This window comes from Pimephales promelas, chromosome 9 (genome assembly GCF_988280905.1).
Source record: "Pimephales promelas chromosome 9, fPimPro1.hap1.1, whole genome shotgun sequence".
Lineage (NCBI taxonomy): Eukaryota > Metazoa > Chordata > Actinopteri > Cypriniformes > Leuciscidae > Pimephales > Pimephales promelas.
In genome coordinates, this window is record NC_142777.1 from 11812493 (window position 1) to 11830401 (window position 17909).

A 17909-nucleotide genomic window follows, 5' to 3' on the forward strand; every position below is an offset into this window, starting at 1 on the left:
TAAATGAATGTGTAATAGTAGTCATGGCATAATGGTCAGGTAACCCAAAGGTTCAATTCTCAATACTGGCAGGACATGACTTAGTTTCCCTTGAGCAAGGCACTTAACCCCTAATAGCTCCCCAGGCACAGCAGTGAATAGCTGCTCACTGTTCCAGGTGTGTTTGTCCATGTTTTGCAGTGTGTGTGTGTGTGTGCACTAACTTGGATGGGTCAATGCTGCCTTCACGTTTTATCGGAATTATCGTAAAAACTAGTTTCCTTGTTAAAGAAATTGTACATGTACTGAAACTGAAAATTTGAATGCGTTGAGCTCGTAATCACGACTTCAGAAGTGGGAAGTGAAGGCAACATAAATGCAGAGAACAAATACCAAATATGAGTTACCATACTTGGACTTCACATTCCACTTTCACTAGTAGTATGTAAATCAAGTTATCATATTTAAAAACGTATCAATGAAAATGTGAGGCAAAAGAAAAGACTTTAGAATTGAAAAAATATGGGCAAATTCTAGGATTTTTAAACCTGGATTTTTTTTTTTAACTACATGATACATTTTCTAAATACCCCATCATTAAGCACATAAGAAAGCTCCAACAATCTCAGTCTTTAATTTCTGATTTAGACACTTTTTAACTTAGTTTTACACAAAATTTGTTAAACAGCAGTCACACATATCAACTGCTCATATACCCTACATAACAATTTACGTTTTTTTTTTTCCTGGTGATACAAAAAGTGCTTTAATTTTTAATTATTTCCCTTTTTATATTTGAGAATTTAGTGTAATGGGGTTTAAGACTGAAGGGACACTTTTTAATTTTAATTGCTTTCAATTTTAATTTATTTTGATTATCAAGATATCCCCTCCAATACTCCAATAATCATTTTATAGGCAACCATGTAATATTGGGATTAGTCATATTTATATTGATTTTGTACTGTTAACATTTCACTTATTAACAAAAGGGCAATTTTTGACTTGGTTTGGTATAATTTTAACACTTCAAGTTGTTTATGCTTGGGTGCAGAGGAGTAAGAAATTAAAATGTTAAAACAAACAATTAAAACAAATGTTTTTTTTTTGTTTTTTTAACACATTTATTGTGCAATGTTCACGTTTGTTGCCTAAAGAACATTTTTGGCACATACCAGGCTCATTGCCATTATTTTAGGCAACTTGGACAGCAAGTAGACATTTCCAGAACTGTTTTATACATTATTACCTGTCTACATTGGCACTGTGCTGAAGGTCTAACTCAAATTACAATGACACTGTGAAAAGACATGATATATGGGTGGTTTGCGCATTAAGTTTGGCATTTTAGAAACGTTTCTGAGTGCACTTTGTCTCCTTCACTCTCTGTATGTCTTTCAGTGTCTTTTAGACAAAGCTGTTATATATTAATTTCTTTATCTGCAGTAAGATGAATCTTCAATTACTTTGAACAGTAATGATTTCACATGGCAACTATCAATAAATGTGAACAACGGATCTCCTTCGTCAATCAGCTCTCTGCTCATATATTCTCGTCCGCTCATGTGGCACAAAGAAGATAAGACATCAAATAAAGCCATTAGCTGCATTCATCATCATGGCCTGAATCATGATACGCTGCTTTACCAAAATGTCTACCAAATGTCATTAACCTCCATAAGTAGCAGAGAAGCCGATACGAATCACTTTGATGTATATCGTCACTGTCTTCTAGGCCATTGGAACGGTCTCAGTGATGATTAGAATAAAGACAGATGTTGCCGCATTATCAGAGGTTTCAAAGGTGGTGGAACCCAAAAATCCAGATAAATATATACATATTACCAAATACTTTACAGTAAATGTTGGTCCAGTGCTATTCATCTTGATCAATGAGTGGGTCCTGTTCAAAACTTTTTACAAAATCAGTTCTAAAGCACAGTATCTGCAACAAGACTACAAAAAAAATCCTCTTTGGAACATTTTATTTTGCATAAAATGTACATAGTATCATTATAAGCTCCCAACTTCACGGGATAAAATGTCTCATCTTTCATCATAAAGAGTGCAATTGCCATCATAAATGAAATGTCCCGCCAAGTATTCAGATCCTAAACCAATTCCCACATTTTTAAGTCCTGGGAACTTTTTATCATTGCATGCATATCTCTAAAATAATTAATTGTGAGTTTCAGTGATTTAATGCTCATTTGTTTGTACACAAAACAAGATAATCTGGCTACTTTCTCTCCTTTGTTCAAGTCCACATTATCTTGATGGTTTTACTGATTATTTTATCAGATTTTCCTGTGGTATGAGGTGTGTTAAGCGAGACTGAATCTGCTCGGAAGAATGTCAGGGCCGCACCGATCTCAAATCGTAAATATTGAATATTCACGATCAGAAATCCTGTTGTATGGTGGCAGTGCCGATCCTACAATTCTGGGGGCCTTAAGCAAAACTTTGTGAAAGGGGCAGCTGTCAATGCATTCTTAAAAAACCCCATATTACCATAAACTTAAGTCATAATCCCAATAGTTCTCAGTATCCAAGGTGGACTGTCAATTCCCTTTCAAGGGAACTCGCGATGTGTCAATGATGCTTTGAGAACGCTTCCAGCGTGAATGTGTCTGAAGCATCTATGTCAACTAGTCCAATGTATATAATATATATATATATATTATAAATTAACGCGCATCTGGTCTCGGAAGCCCGCGCCATGGTTTCTTCTGCCTGGGGAGAGAGACCATTTCTTCAGTGTTCTAGGTAGATGTGCTGGGCATTAAAAGTGACACTATCATGGGGGAAGAGGATCTCTATCCTTCCTTCCCTCTATTGTTTCACCTCCATCACGGGGCCTTTTCCCAATCAAATGCGCATACATTTTGCTTCAAACTTTTTTGCTCTTGACGTGCGAATGGATTCAAGCGTATAACTAGTGTTGTTTTTGGCAGCCTGTTTTAATTATAGTTTTAGTCTAGTCTTTCTGTCAAGCTGACATTTTAGTTTTTGTTAGTTTTAGTCATGTTCATACTCTTTTTAGTCTAGTCTAGTTTTAGTCGACGAAAACTGATGACATTTTAGTCTAGTTTTAGTCGACGAAAACCGATGACATTTTAGTCTAGTTTTAGTCAACGAAAACCGATGACATTTTAGTCTAGTTTTAGTCAACGAAACACATAGTCTAGTTTTAGTCAATGAAAATTGTATTTTAGTCTCTTTTTAGTAGGCAATTCTATTTAACCCAGTCAATATATAAGAAGCCTACCTAGTAGTAGACTAGCCTATAGACGAAACCAATTTTTTTCTTGTAGCCAAACACATTTCAAACAATCTTATCTTATTACAGTTATCTTCTTATATTATTGTTACCTTATAGACTCAAGAATACATCCAGGAAGACGCTCTGAATTGAATTTACAACATATTTATTTTACCAACCAAACCATATAAAATGATGATCCATATATAAGGCGCTCCGGATTATAAGGAACACTGTCGTTTTTTTAGAAGATTAAAGGCTTTTAAGTGCACCTTATAGTGCGGAAAATACGCTAATTGAAAAGCGTATGTACAGCGCGCATCTTCCTCTGCTTGTAAACAGAAAGTTTTGCACTTCCAGCTATATCAGCACATCATCTTATACGGTAGGTGGCGGTAATACTCCTAAGCGGTGAGCAGCCGGTAACAAGAAGTAGATGAAGGAGAACGTTCTCGTCTCAGTTCTCGCGCATGCGCCCATAAGGAAGTAATGGAATAGTCGAATAAAGTCGTTATTTATGTTTTTTTCGCACAAAAAGTAGTCTCATCGCTTGATAAACTTATAATTGAGCCGCTGTAGGCACATGGAATATTTAAACCTTTTCTTTAATGACTTTCTGGGCCGTCAAGAGGCAGTCCCTTAGGCAGTCTATGTAGGACTGATCCAGCTCTCAGATTCAATCAAAAATATCTTTATTTGTGTTCCGAAGATGAACGAAGGTCTTACAGGGTTGGAACAGCATGGGGGTGAGTAATTAATGACTTAATTCTCATTTTTGGGTGAACTAACCCTTTAACGTTACTATAAAGACGCTGGCTTGTAAACGTGAGCTACGCGATCTTTTGACGTTTGAAAAAATTTGACATTTCACATGCAACGCTGGCAGTCTGACCAAGATGTGAGAACTTTTTCCTTCTGCTGAGTTTGTGAGTATCACTTGTCAACAAATGCACGTGCGTGTATTCCCTAGTGTAACCATGACAGATTTTACAACAGTAGTAGAAGACAAATATTGTTACCCAACTGTAGGGGGACCCCGAGAGCACAATTTAAAAAACGCCATAATGCTGCTTTAACAATCTAGTAACCACTATTAACTAAAAGAAACTCTTATTAACAAATTAGTAAGTAATAGCTCACAGATGAAAGTGTTACTAGATACTTCTGTGGGAATTACTAATTATTTGGATTCGTATTATAAAGTGAAGATCATTGGAACTAACTAGTAATTACTCAAGTGTTACTAAAGACATTTTCTAAAAGTATACTAAAGTTCACCAAAAATCTCAAACGTTTGCACAAATCATGACTAGATCAAGTAGTAACACTTGAGTCATTAGTTAGTTCCAATGATCTTCACTTTATATTACGGATCCAAATAATTAGTAATTCCCACAGAATTATCTAGTAACACTTTCATCTGTGAGCTATTACTTACTAATTCGTTAATAAGAGTTTCTTTTAGTTAATAGTAGTTACTAGATTATTAATACACTTGTTCAGTAGTTCTCTGGGAAGTATTAAAAAAATAGTAGTTATTGATTAGTTAATAGTGAACTACCACTTTCGTCTGTGCGCTATTACTTACTAGTTTGTTAATCAGAGTTTCTTGTTAGTTAATAATAGTTACTAGATTGTTAATATTGTGTTACTCATTGGTTCTTGTGTAGTTATTCATTAACGAAGGAACCGTATTCTTAAGTGTTACCGATTTAATTCAGTGATTATTGTTTTGTAATGAAGATCCTCTTTTGATTTTGCATGTTTTCATTTGGATTTCCAATACACATTACTGTATTCCCAGCCTGGTCTCATTGTTAATACGTAGGTATTTTACGTTTTTGCAAAGATAGAAAACGTACTTTTTAGTATGTTTGGATAGGTGCTGAAACGTATAATATAGACGTATCAGCAACATTTAAACGTAACATTATTACGTTTTTACAGCTACAAAACGTAAACTATTTACGTATATTCTATATCATAAAGATATCTGTATAATTTCCCTTTTTACCATTTTATACATAAATGTAAGATCCCGTAACCCTAATCCCAAACCTAAACATACCCATTTTATACTTAATATAAAAAAGAATAAAACGTAAAGGACAGGTGTTGGGCAAGGGTAGTTTTATTAACAATATAACATTAAAATATATTTTGAGCCACCAATCCTACTCCTACCCATAACAATTCCTTAAAACTACTTAACAAACTACAATTATTAAGAAAAACATAACTAACAGACAAGTATAATCACAATAATTTATTTATTGCAAAAATGTCAAAACCGATACCAAAAGCCGTTCACATGATGAAGCGTTGCAGTCACAGTCTTCTCTCTGTCTCTGGCAGTATTGTAATAGTTTTGTATGAAGTACAGAGCAGAAATTAAATAATGAAAATGTTAATCCGGCTTCGGTTCGCGCTTCTCCATTTCAAAATTCAAATGAACTAAACTAACCAACCGTCACAGTCCTTCATGTCGCAAACTGTGACGAAGCAGGGAAGAGCCAATGAACGTTTGATATCACTGCCGTAAAACATGACGTATCGTTTCTCAAGGGCGCAATACGGCAATTTTTGAATTTGAATTCATCAGCGCGGGGTTTGACATGTACGGTCGCTGCTGAGAATGGAGAGATCACGACTGGATAAGAGGCTGAATTAGAAGTTGTTTCTTACAAACAACTATGGATTCTAAAGATTTGGATTACATCAAACTAATCAAATTGATGTCTTTTGTGATTTTTTGTTGTGTTTTATAGGAGAAAACGCTTTATGTGTCTCAAGGTAAATAAACTATTACAAAATGGTTGAACGAGTAGCTAACGTTAAAGAATGTATTTTTAAGGTTTTATAGTGTATTGTTTAACAACATGCAGGCGAAACGAGCAAAATGTTCATATTTATGAGTATTATATCAATAAATGCGACTGAAAACTTAATTAATAAGACAGTGGAATTCAACAGAGTCAAAACATAATGCTGCTACGATATTAATATGCATAAATTGTGATACGTACAATGTGTACGTCGGTGGATTTGTTCATACGTAAATAAATTACATTTTTGTGCTGTCAATACGTAAATATTTTACGTTTTAGTACTGTAAATACGTCAGTATTATACGTTTCTGCGCATATAAAACGTAATTATATATACGTATGATAGAACGACACTTTACGTATAAATACATGCGTATTCTCATGAGATCACGTTGGTATTCCTGTAGCTGAATCATGTATATAAAGCAGAGCCTGAATAACAACACTAAACCCACAGACCGTTAAAAAGATATAATTTGTCAACATTTGTAAACAGTTGTCTATATATTTAATATAAGCAAAAATACGTCTAGCCTGTGTGTAGGGATCAGTGAACAATGAAAAAATAATACTTTTCTACAAATCATGCTCCCTGTAATACAAGTCATTTTAAAATTCTAATACGTGGCTCACCAAAAATGTTTTCTCATTCACACTGCTTTGAAACTGAACATATGAGAGAAAATCTGCACACCATAAAACAAAAGCAAAAGGGATGAGAATCAGGTTAGGGAGCAACTCACAACCAAATGCTTTTCGCTTGATTATCAAACAATTAAGTGAGATCAAATATATGAGAACAGGTATAAAAGATAACAGGAGAGTACTGAAGAAGAGAAATAAAGGGACTAATTAAAGATCAGACCCACAACAACATTTGAGAGATAAATGACAGACATCCCCTGTGTTCAAGGTTTTAAAAAATTTGCCCTAACAAGGACAAAACTTTCTATACGTAAAGCATTTACCATAACAGCTGTGAATGGTTGAAGACAATCACACAGAGGTTCTGTGTGAAAGTTTGTGTATCACAATGTGGCAGCACTACGTGAGCTTGTCACAACATGGGACTTCATAGGCAATGGATAGTGAAATAGTACATGACCAGTCTGGAGTCTGAAGTCTAACACTTGAGAAATCGATATGAGTCTGTGAAACGTTGATGCAAAAGACGTGACAGAAAGTAAATATGCGGTAGTTGCACAAAAGCACTGCAAGACACAACCTGTTTTAGACAAATATACAGTAAGAAAAAAGCAACCTGAAGGGGAATATAAAACTTGGGGAAATAAGTCATTTCCACTATTTTTTTTTTTTTAAACAAAGAAACCAATATATTTTGTGACAGGAAAATACCTTGCACTTCAGTTACAACAACCTGTATAACTGAACTGATATACTGTATGTAACCAGTCCTACATGACCCACTTTGAGAGGGAATCGAACTATGATCTCCGGAGTAGGAGGCACGCACAGCTCTTACTGACCGCCATAGTGTACATTACATATATAGTGAATAAATTCAGTGGCCCCATATATTATTTAGCCATGTAAGTACATAGTACATGCATTTCTTTGTATTTGCATCATATAACTAAATATATGCTCAGGGAGATCACCATCAAACCAAAATCGACTTTTCTTATTTATTTCTTATTATTATTATTTTTTTTTTTTAATGGAATAAAGTATTCCTTATAAATTATTTATCTGTGCACATCATTAATTTATTTTAAAAATGCATGTGCCCTCACAATCTTTAATCAAAATAACTTCGCCTCCCCCTTGCTGCATCTTCTCTTCTCTTCTCTTCTCTTCTCTTCTCTTCTCTTCTCTTCTCTTCTCTTCTCTTCTCTGATGATGATTACTGGCACAACCTGTCACTCGTATGAGATCCACCAATAGCAAACCACAACCATCCAATCAATTCCCCATGGACAACATCAAGTCCCATCCAACATTTTTTTATTCTTTCAGAAGCCGTTTCACTTTGATATCACAACTTCCATTTAATGCCGGCTGTAAAGGAAAGATTGACTGGCCTCTTGACAACATTGCTTTTTCTTGATAACGTAATAATATCACTTACATAATTCTATAAAATGTGTAATGAATGCTAGGAATGAATGTTTTCAATGGTCTTAAACTGCAGGTAGGTTAACAGTTGTTAACTGTGGCTTTAAATGAAATGAAGTGGAAGCTCTGCATAGTGGATGCAAAATGAGTATGTGTTGGCGCTTTTCCACTGCATGGTACGGTACGGTTTGGTACGGCACACTTTGATGCTTTCCACTGCATGGTACGGTAGGGCTTGGCTCGGTACGGCTCACTGTTTGGTACGGTACGACTCGCTTTAAATGGTACCTGGTCTGTTGAGGTTCGAATTGTACCGTACCGGTACTAAATGTGACATGAAACACTGCAGATCACTGATTGGTCAGACAGAATCATCAGTACCAGCATCATTGTATTAGCCAATAGACATCGACACGAGAAACCAAACCCGCTAGAAAATAGTCAGTATTTACAATCTATAATCCCTATAGACTATAGACTATAATCCCACCCACTTTAAAACGGTACTAACTGCAGTGAAAAAGCAACCAAGCTAAAGCGAACAGAGCCGTGCCGTGTCGAGCCGAGTCGTACCACGCAGTGGAAAAGCGAAGCGAGCCGAACCGTGCCGCGCCGAACCGTACTAAGCCGTACCATCATGGAAAAGCGCCATATAGTGAGGGATAGCATGAACAAAAGACTACAATACACGAATTAAGTGTACATCCTGAGGGGAATCTAGTGTAGTTTTTGTCTACCATATAAAAAAAAATAAAATAAAAACAACATTCTATTGTTAAAAATATGATCAGGGAAAAAAAATAGTTACAAGCTATTAACATATTATTAACACAAACTCTTTTTTAGAAGAAAAATTCTAAAATAGTTTATTCAAATAATCCTGCCAATATGTTGAATATTGACTAAGGCCCTGTTTACACCAGAACACTTGTGGGTGAAAACGTAAAATTAGCGGATATTTCGTTTAAACGGCGACAACGTTTTTTGGTAGCCTGGATGCCAGCCCGAACACCGCCCACAACATGTTTTGGTCGGGATGTTCAGTCTGGACTCGATCCATTGAGGAGTAATTATGATCAGCGAAAAATGGTCTGGCCAATCAAATTGCCAGGGCGGGCTTTATACGATGATGGATAGATGATCTGCAGGGACGTAATTATCACGTTATCAAAGAGCGCTTAACTGGTTTCCCTCAGAGATGACTGAAGCTAGAGAATTGAGATGTATAGATTCCGCTGTCGCGTCTGTTGTAAAATAAATCGACAGTGCATTAATTTTAATAAACGAACAGAAAACTGCAATCAAAGCATTTGTCAAACGTAAAGATATTTTCGCCGTCCTTCCTACGTGATTTGGCAAAAGTGTAACTTATCAGCTGGTTCCGATGGTCGCTAAGAAGATGGGACGTAATGAAAAGCCTGTGGTCGTTGTGGTTTCTCCTTTGGTCGCACTCATGGAGGACCAAGTAAAAGAAGCAACACTCGTTATTTCACTTCTAAAATAAGTAAGTTCTGTAGTTGACAACTGTGCTATGCAAAGTTATTGACTTACTGCATTTATCTGATTGATTGTAGGTCTACCGACTATCCAATTGAGTGCAGAGTTATTTTTTTTTTATTTCCTGGTTTCGTTAAGGCACGCCTCAATCAAAGCCCTATTGAGCAGTTTCAGACTCACTTTTGCATTTTCTCTTCAGATCATTTACGTGTAAACATCCTAACTTTTCTTGTGGGTTAATTTTCTGAAAGCCACTCTATAAATGAGATGAATCATATGTCCACTACAGAATTGTAATATCATGACTACGTTTGCACATAAAATGATTTGAATGCACAATCATTATGCTATCTTATAAATGATTTGTGGAAAATGTAACAATAGACAAAACAGACTCTGAATGGTTGTACCCTATTGCTGTCACAAAGTCAGGTAGCATACATTTCCAGACCTGAGGGATTCTAACAAGGAGGGTTGCCCAGTGTTACCTAGACAACAGGATCATTTATGGAGCATCAACTTATCTACAAAATGCTGACCTATGTGCCAGGTTGAGCCAGACTAATGAGGCTGGACTGAACCTCAATAAAGACAAATGTCAGTTTCGCCAGATGAGTCCGAGCTTGAAGGGTCCACATCCGGATAATACTCATGGCATTCTTAAAATCAATGAGAAATTCTTGTGCATATGTGTGTTTAAATTTAGATGTATCCCCCCATATAGTTTCTGAAGGCCACAAAACACATACTAAATACTGTATGTGTCCACAAGACTTTTGACTAATGGAAGTTTTTTCTTCAAAATGATCTGAAAATCATCCTGTCTTTTCATTTACATAACACAATAGATTATTTTAAATTGCAGACTGATCTCATGAAATTGCGTGAGTATGACACGCCAATTAGTATTTCCATTTTTGGCGTGCTAGTATCAACAGCTTTTCAACGTGTTTATGAACGCCGTTGACTTAACGTTACATTACTAAATATATGACCCACCCCAACCCATTAGCATTTATGAGTGTTCCCCTACCATCCTAGGGGAAAAAAAATATCGCTCCCCAGATGTAGATCTACATTTTGCTTCATTTCGCTCAGACATTTAACAGCGTGCATACACGCGGAATCACTCAGACATTAATGGCGTAGACATACACACATACACACGGATAGCTCAAAATGTGAATAGATAACACGCCATATGACTTGAAAGTGGCGTGTATGTTTACTCAAAAGTCATGATGTCATGTTGAAAATTGTGAAAAACTTTTTTATGTTTGCCAAATGGAGTACTTCAAGTCTATGTTTCTACTATGTGAAAAATGTGCTATGTTGGCTGACCTCAACCACCCCCTTGACTAAACTGGGATGTACACACACAAAGAAAAAACAAACAAAACAACAATAAATTACTAGACAAATCTCTACTAGACAACAGAACTCCCGAATAATGATGATGTCACAGCATCTTCCAGAATCCACTCATCTCCTCCCACCATAATACTCATCAATGTAGGCACCTAAGAGACCAGCTTCAGAGAGAGAAACAGAAAAACAGAAAACATCGTGACAACATATCATACTCGTGATAGAGCATCCGCAATCACCTTTTCTGTACCCATGATGTGTCTTATATCAAGATGGGACCCTTGTAGAAAGATACACCAAGATGAGACCCTTGTAGAAAGATCCATCATCTCATGAGTCACTTGTTTGGGTTCTGCTAAGAATGAAGGAATGTTAGAGGATTGTGCTCATTAAAAAAAAAAAAACAAAAACAAAAAAAAACACCAATTGTCCTCCTACTGAAAGCACATAAACCTCAAAATGGATAAGTGACCAAATTAGAGCTAATGCTTCTTTCTCAATAACTGAATAGTTAAATTGATAAACATTAAACTTTTTAGAGAAGTACCCCACCACACAGTCTACCCCATCTTCTGAGGTCTGCAGTAAAACAGATCCAGGTCCCACATTACTAGTGTGAACTTGCAATTTAAAAGGTTTTATCCAGTCTAGAAACAACCAAAATCGGAGACACAGTGAGAAGAGTCTTAACATCCTCAAATGCTCTCTGACACACAGAGGTTCACTCAAATTTGATTTTATCTTGAAGCAGGTTGGTTAGAGGAGCTGCCACAGTAGAAAAAAATCAGACAGAATCCCCTATAAAATCCAACCATCCCAAGTAACCTAATTTTTAGTTGTAGGGGTAGTAAATTGATCAATTGCTGTCACTTTAGCTCGGACAGGACATACATGACCCTGACCCTACAACTTTTCCAAGGTAGATTACAGTGGCCTTAGCAAATTCACATTTGCTCAGATTAACTGTGAGAATAGCCACAACCAGACGATCCAACAAAGCTCTATTCGGACTTAGATCTGCTGACCAAGTGTCACTATTAGGGTTGGGTATCGTTTGAATTTGAACGATTCTGATTCCGATTCCTTGTTTCGATTCCGGTTCCTAACGATTCTCGATTCCGATTCTTTTAAGAAGCAGGGTCAAAAAAGTTTAGCTAACCTTGCTAACCAACGGTCTTTCTGAAGGAAATACTCCTTCTGTCACAAATACTCCTTTTGTCACAAATTTAGCATTTTGCCGAGATTTCGTTATTTTTTAGAAAAGTGAAGCCACACTTTGGACCGCCGACGTAAGCATGTTCGACTCGCGCGGTTATGCCAACACTTCCGGTAGACGCTTCTTCGTTTCTTCTTCCGCTCGGCGAACTGTGAATATCGAAACTAGGAATTGAAATTTTAACTTTTGAACGATTCCGGGAAAAACGAAAAGTTAGTCCTGGTTCCAATCGATACTCGATTCTCGATACCCAACCCTAGTCACTATAGACGACTATGTAAGACAACTTGCGTATAATAATATATAATAATATGTATTTAAGGGGACAGGCAGGCCAGTTTAGCTCAAAAGGAATTGTCTCTTAATTTACAGGGAATCTCAACAGAATCACTTGCAAATGACTCGTTCAGCGTTCATTCGAATGGGCCGTAACTATAACCTCTGCAGCAGATATAAATATTCAAACCATATTGAAACACTATTTATTAGCAAGGTAACTTAGATCAGCAGTTTAAGACATTAAATCTATAAGCACATAACACAAGACAATTATCTTTAAGATACAAACAAGACTTTATTGATTATTCTAACATATAAAACTAATATCTAACACAATCACATGCGCACGCACACATTCATACGAGTTGCAGAAAGAAAGAGAGTGAGAAAGAATGAGTTTTAAGAGTGAGATGGTGAAATCCCAAGTTTCTAAACACTTATAAGACATGACCTGAACGAAACATCAATTATTAATTTAACCCTTCTATCATTTCTTAGGTGGGTTGTTAAATTTTATCTCAATGCACCAGTTTAGTCTGGAGTGCTGCTTGCTTGTCCTTGTGTTGCTTTGTGGATTTCTTTTGTCGGCGTAAAAGGGTGTTTCCCCGGGTCCGTTGCTTGGCCGGTGGTTTTCTCGTGCCTAATAGTAATATTAAATGCTTATTATTATGCAGGTCTTTCTCTCTCTCAGGTGAGAATTACCTAATAATACATGATGAGGGCTGGCCTGTTCACGCCCATTCGCATATTGCCTTGGCAAACAAAAAATGTTTTTCACAATATAACCCAATTCATAGTTTTATGTGAACGATTAGATAGGATGTTTTTTCTGATCATTGTGAAGAAAAAAAACTTTAGGCCACCACATCTATTAGTCAAAAGTATTGTGGATGCATATTTCGTATGTGTTTTGTGGCCTTATTTCAGAAACTTTCATATTTAGTGTTTACAATAACCACGCATAAACAATATTCTCTCAAAAATACAAACGTAAATACATGTTGCTCACATATTATGGTAGCCCTGTTTCTGCTAAATATAGTGTAATTTCACCTGTGCCATTAATATGTGAAAAAAAAAAAAACACAAATGTCAGGGCACCCAAATACACCCTAGACCTCAGAGGGTTAAGAACATATTATCTTACTGATAGGGAAAAGATACTCTTTCATTCACACATCTGGTTTTACAGATCTGTATAGAACAAATCTAAGTAGTCTACAGTAGTCTTACTAATGTAGGAGCGGGAGTGAATGAATGCACAGCGTGTGCATGTCTGTGAATTTGTCCATTTATTCACACACAGACACGCATTTAATATTTAATCAGTCTTTCTGCAGTTTACAGACACTATTCAATAATGCGATTAGAACATAGCACTTAAGAATAAATGACTTACTACAACAGCTGAATCCGTGCTCCTCGAAATGAAACGCCACTTCTGAGGTAGCTTTTCCAGGATTACTGGTATTATTCCACACTGTTCAGCAAGACGAAAGGTTAGGACGAGTTAAGATTTGTAATAAATTGGATGTTTTATCCAGCTGATGTGGGCGTTTTTATGGCATGTCTCAACATTAGCGTTTGAATAGCGCGCACTCTCAGTGGGCGTGTCACATTATGCTATAATTAGGTGAAAGAAAAAAATCTTGAAATCTTGCTTTTTTATGTAAATTACTTAATGTAAAAGAAGATAATTCCAGCTTCGTAAAGAGAAATCTTTTGTGTTTCTGTTACAAGTATTTACTGAGTTACAGTTCATTTTTCTGACACGTTTCAGAAAGATTTTTACAGAGACAGAGTGAGCTGAAAGCGCACCCTGTTTATTCGATTTATTTTACAAAAACACAATGTTTTGATGTTAATAGGAGTCTACACAAAAAAGGGTTGTTGCCTAGCGTATACTAGCTGGAGCCAGGATCTTTATGGTTCTGGAATGTTGATTCATTTGTGTTTGGTTCACCCTCAAATCCTACAACTACATCGTCAAGGTAAACTTCACAACCTTCCAAGCCAGAGATAACTCGATTCCTTAATCGTTGAAATGTGGCTGGAGCATTTGTCAGTCCAAAACTCATACCTTATAGGAAAATAGGCCTGACAGAGTGACGAATACAGAGATCTATTGGGCTCTAGCTGTTAGAGGAACCTGCCAATAACCCTTTAACAAATCAAATTTGCTGACATAAATAGCAGACCCAACTTGGTCAATGCAATCTTCGATTTGTGGCAAAGGGAAGGAATCAGGTTTGGTTTGTGAATTTACCTTCCTGTAGTCTATTCAAAATCTATGAGAGCTGTTGGCTTTTCTAACCAGAATGCTGGAATAAGAAGGCTCCGCTAACCCATTTTTCAACAAGAATTCAACCTCAGCCTCTAGGTGTTGCTTTTTCTCCAACAGAACATGGTCCCCATATCATGATCAGTTAATTTTGTCAGTATCTGAAAACAGAGAAACATACTAATTTATTAAAGTTGACACATCAAAATATTGAACATCAGGGAAATGCTTCAACATCACACCCCAAATTCTCAAGGGCTTCTGTGTTTTTAAAACAGCCTTGTGTGACTGATTCACCCAGATCCCAATGCATTCTCATCCTAGGGTGTCATCTAGCTGACACTTTTGACCATGCTTCTAAATACGACACACATGGCAACCTTTAGCGCCAGTTAGATGACACTCATCCTATGGCGTCATCTAACTGACGCTTTTGACCATGCGTCTAAATCCGACACACATGGCAACCTTTACCGTCAGTTAGATGACGCGGGTAGGGTTAGGGTTAGACCACTAGGAGGCGCGTCTCATATTGACTCTAAAGGGTGCCATGTGTGTCGGATGTTGACGCATGGTCAAAAGCGTCAGTTAGATGACACCGTGGGATGAGAACGGGCTGCAGATCCAGACCTTCATCATCAGAAACAGGCCCCGAACACCTCTTAAAGATGTTTCCACCCCTGCGTCACTTGGGATCCTTCTGGATTTTCAAAAGTCAAAAGAGAACTAGCAGCCTCCTGGCTAGCGGGTATTTAGGAGTTTTAATCAAATAGTTCAACTCTGAAACCTGACGTGACACAGTATAAGGGCCAACAAATTTTGCCTGAAAAGCAGTACCCACAACTGGCACCAAAGCAAGCACCTGATCCCCAGACTGAAAAACTTGAACCTCTGCACTACGATCAAATAACTGCTTCATTCTATCTTGTGAATGCCCCAGATTTGCTTTTGCCTGTGCACAAGGTCCATTCAATCTGCTACGAAAATCACCTGCATAGTTCAACAAATTTCTTGGTGGATTAACATCCTTCAAATCTTCAGACACAAGTGACACTGGACTCCTCACCAAATTTCCAAACACAAGCTAATTTGGACTAAACCCTGTGCTTTCCTGTGAAGCTTCCCTTGCGGACATAACAAGCCAAGACAAACCATCCTCCCAATCACCCTTCATGTGCGTGCAATAAGATCTTAAAAGAGACTTCAGTGCCTCATGGAAGCATTCTAGCTCCCCCCTGACTTTGAGCATGGTAAGTACTAGCCTTCTGATGTTTAACGTGCAGCTGCTTTAATATTTGATCAAATATTTTCGAAGTAAAATTCGATCCTTGGTCTGTTTGTATGACTTTAGGAATTCCAAACAGAGCAATGAGCAATGAATTGTGTTAAGGCTTGTAACATGGTCTTGTTAGTAATGGAGTGCAACGAATAGGCCGCTGGAAACCTACAATAGTTGTTTGACACATTATCATGAGCAAATATTTACTACCTGCCTTAGACTTAGGTAATGGGCCCACACAATCCACTATTACATATTGAAATGGTTGGTTTACCACTGGAACAGGAAAGAGTGGTTCTGGTCTCAGAGTCTGGTCTCACCTCCAGCTAAATTGTTTCCAAGAATAATGTCTACACCTACAACTGGTAAAAAGAGACGTACCCCAAGTATTACCTCTCCCTGCACCAAATCTGAAACCATCATCACATTATGTAGAGGAACGGATATTACATTTAACCCTATTCCTCTAATCAAAACATTATTTCCAGTATATGATTCACTGGAAAAAGACAGGACATTTTCAGAAATAAACGATGTTGCACCGGAGTATTACTGGTTTATTCTCTTTAGAGCCTACTATTGAGAGATAACCTTCTGTTATAACAGGTGAAAAACTAGAATTCAATGTTTCACAGTCATTTTTAATGGATAGTTCGGACAATGATTGAATAGATGTTTCCAATCCTACTGATTTTGCTCCCAAAACAGCATTTTGGGGCCTTCTATTCCCTGATAAATATTGAGCTTTGGCTTTTAGCATCGGACATTTATTTTTTCCAATGCCCTTTAGCCTGACATTAATTGCATGCATCAACTGATTTACATTGCCCAGGTCTACCTCCAAAGATATCAGGATTTTCCCTACTCTTATCATGTACAGACCAATTAGGTTCTCGTCTAATTTTTCTGACTGCCCTTTGTCCAAACTGATTTTTTTTGTATTAGAGCATACTCATCAGCAAGGACCGCAGCATCACTTGCCGTGAGCTTTAGTCGCAGTTACATAAGTAGCAACACAAGGTGGCACCACCGAAAAATATCGGAAATATATAAACTGCTCTAACAATACTAGCTCCTTTAGATCACTTATAGTGAGTTTGAATTTCTCTCGCAAATTTCACTTGCGTTTGTCTTTCAGAATTTTGCCAACCTCTAAATCACTGTCTATATGCCTCTGGTACCAATTCATAAGCTTTCAAAACAGCTGACTTAAAGGGATAGTTCACTTTGAAATTAATTTTTGATATGTTTTAGGTTATTTAAAGGTCATCCAAGATGTAGGTCTTTGTTTCCACAGTATATTTTTAATTTTGATATTTTTCGGTCAATCCGTTGTTGTAATGCTGATTTAGGGGGTCCACCCTGTTTTTACCTCAAATAGCATGCACAGAGAAGTCAAAATTAAACATGATTTAATGACTCGTAAATGTAAGTACACATTGATGGCCTAAGACACGAAACAAGAGGTTTTTGTGAGAAAATGAACAGTATTTATATCGTTTTTACCTTTCATTGTGAAGTTCAGGAAATCGCAATGGAAGACGATTTCGATATATCTAAATGTTTAGTGAAATGTAAAACTTCCGAAATCTCTGTGTAAACAATGAGTGATGTGCACACGCAAGCGATCACTTCGTCCGCATGCGCAGAACAAAGCGCCCGTGCCTTCAGATCAGTTGGACATGGCTGTGAATACAAGAGGTAAAAACAATATAAATACTGTTCGTTTTCTCACACAAACCGCTCGTTTCTGTCTCAGGCCATCAATGTGTACTTACATTTACGAGTCATTAAATCATGTTTAATTTTGACTTCTCTTTGAGGTGAACCGAGGGTGGACCCCC

At 37.0% G+C, this 17909-nt stretch overlaps 1 long non-coding RNA gene across 1 annotated transcript in view; it reads left to right on the forward strand.

The window, feature by feature from the left end:
- Positions 1-17909, forward strand: part of LOC148977520 (uncharacterized) — a 139323-nt gene that overhangs the window by 38334 nt on the left and 83080 nt on the right. The window lies entirely within an intron of this gene.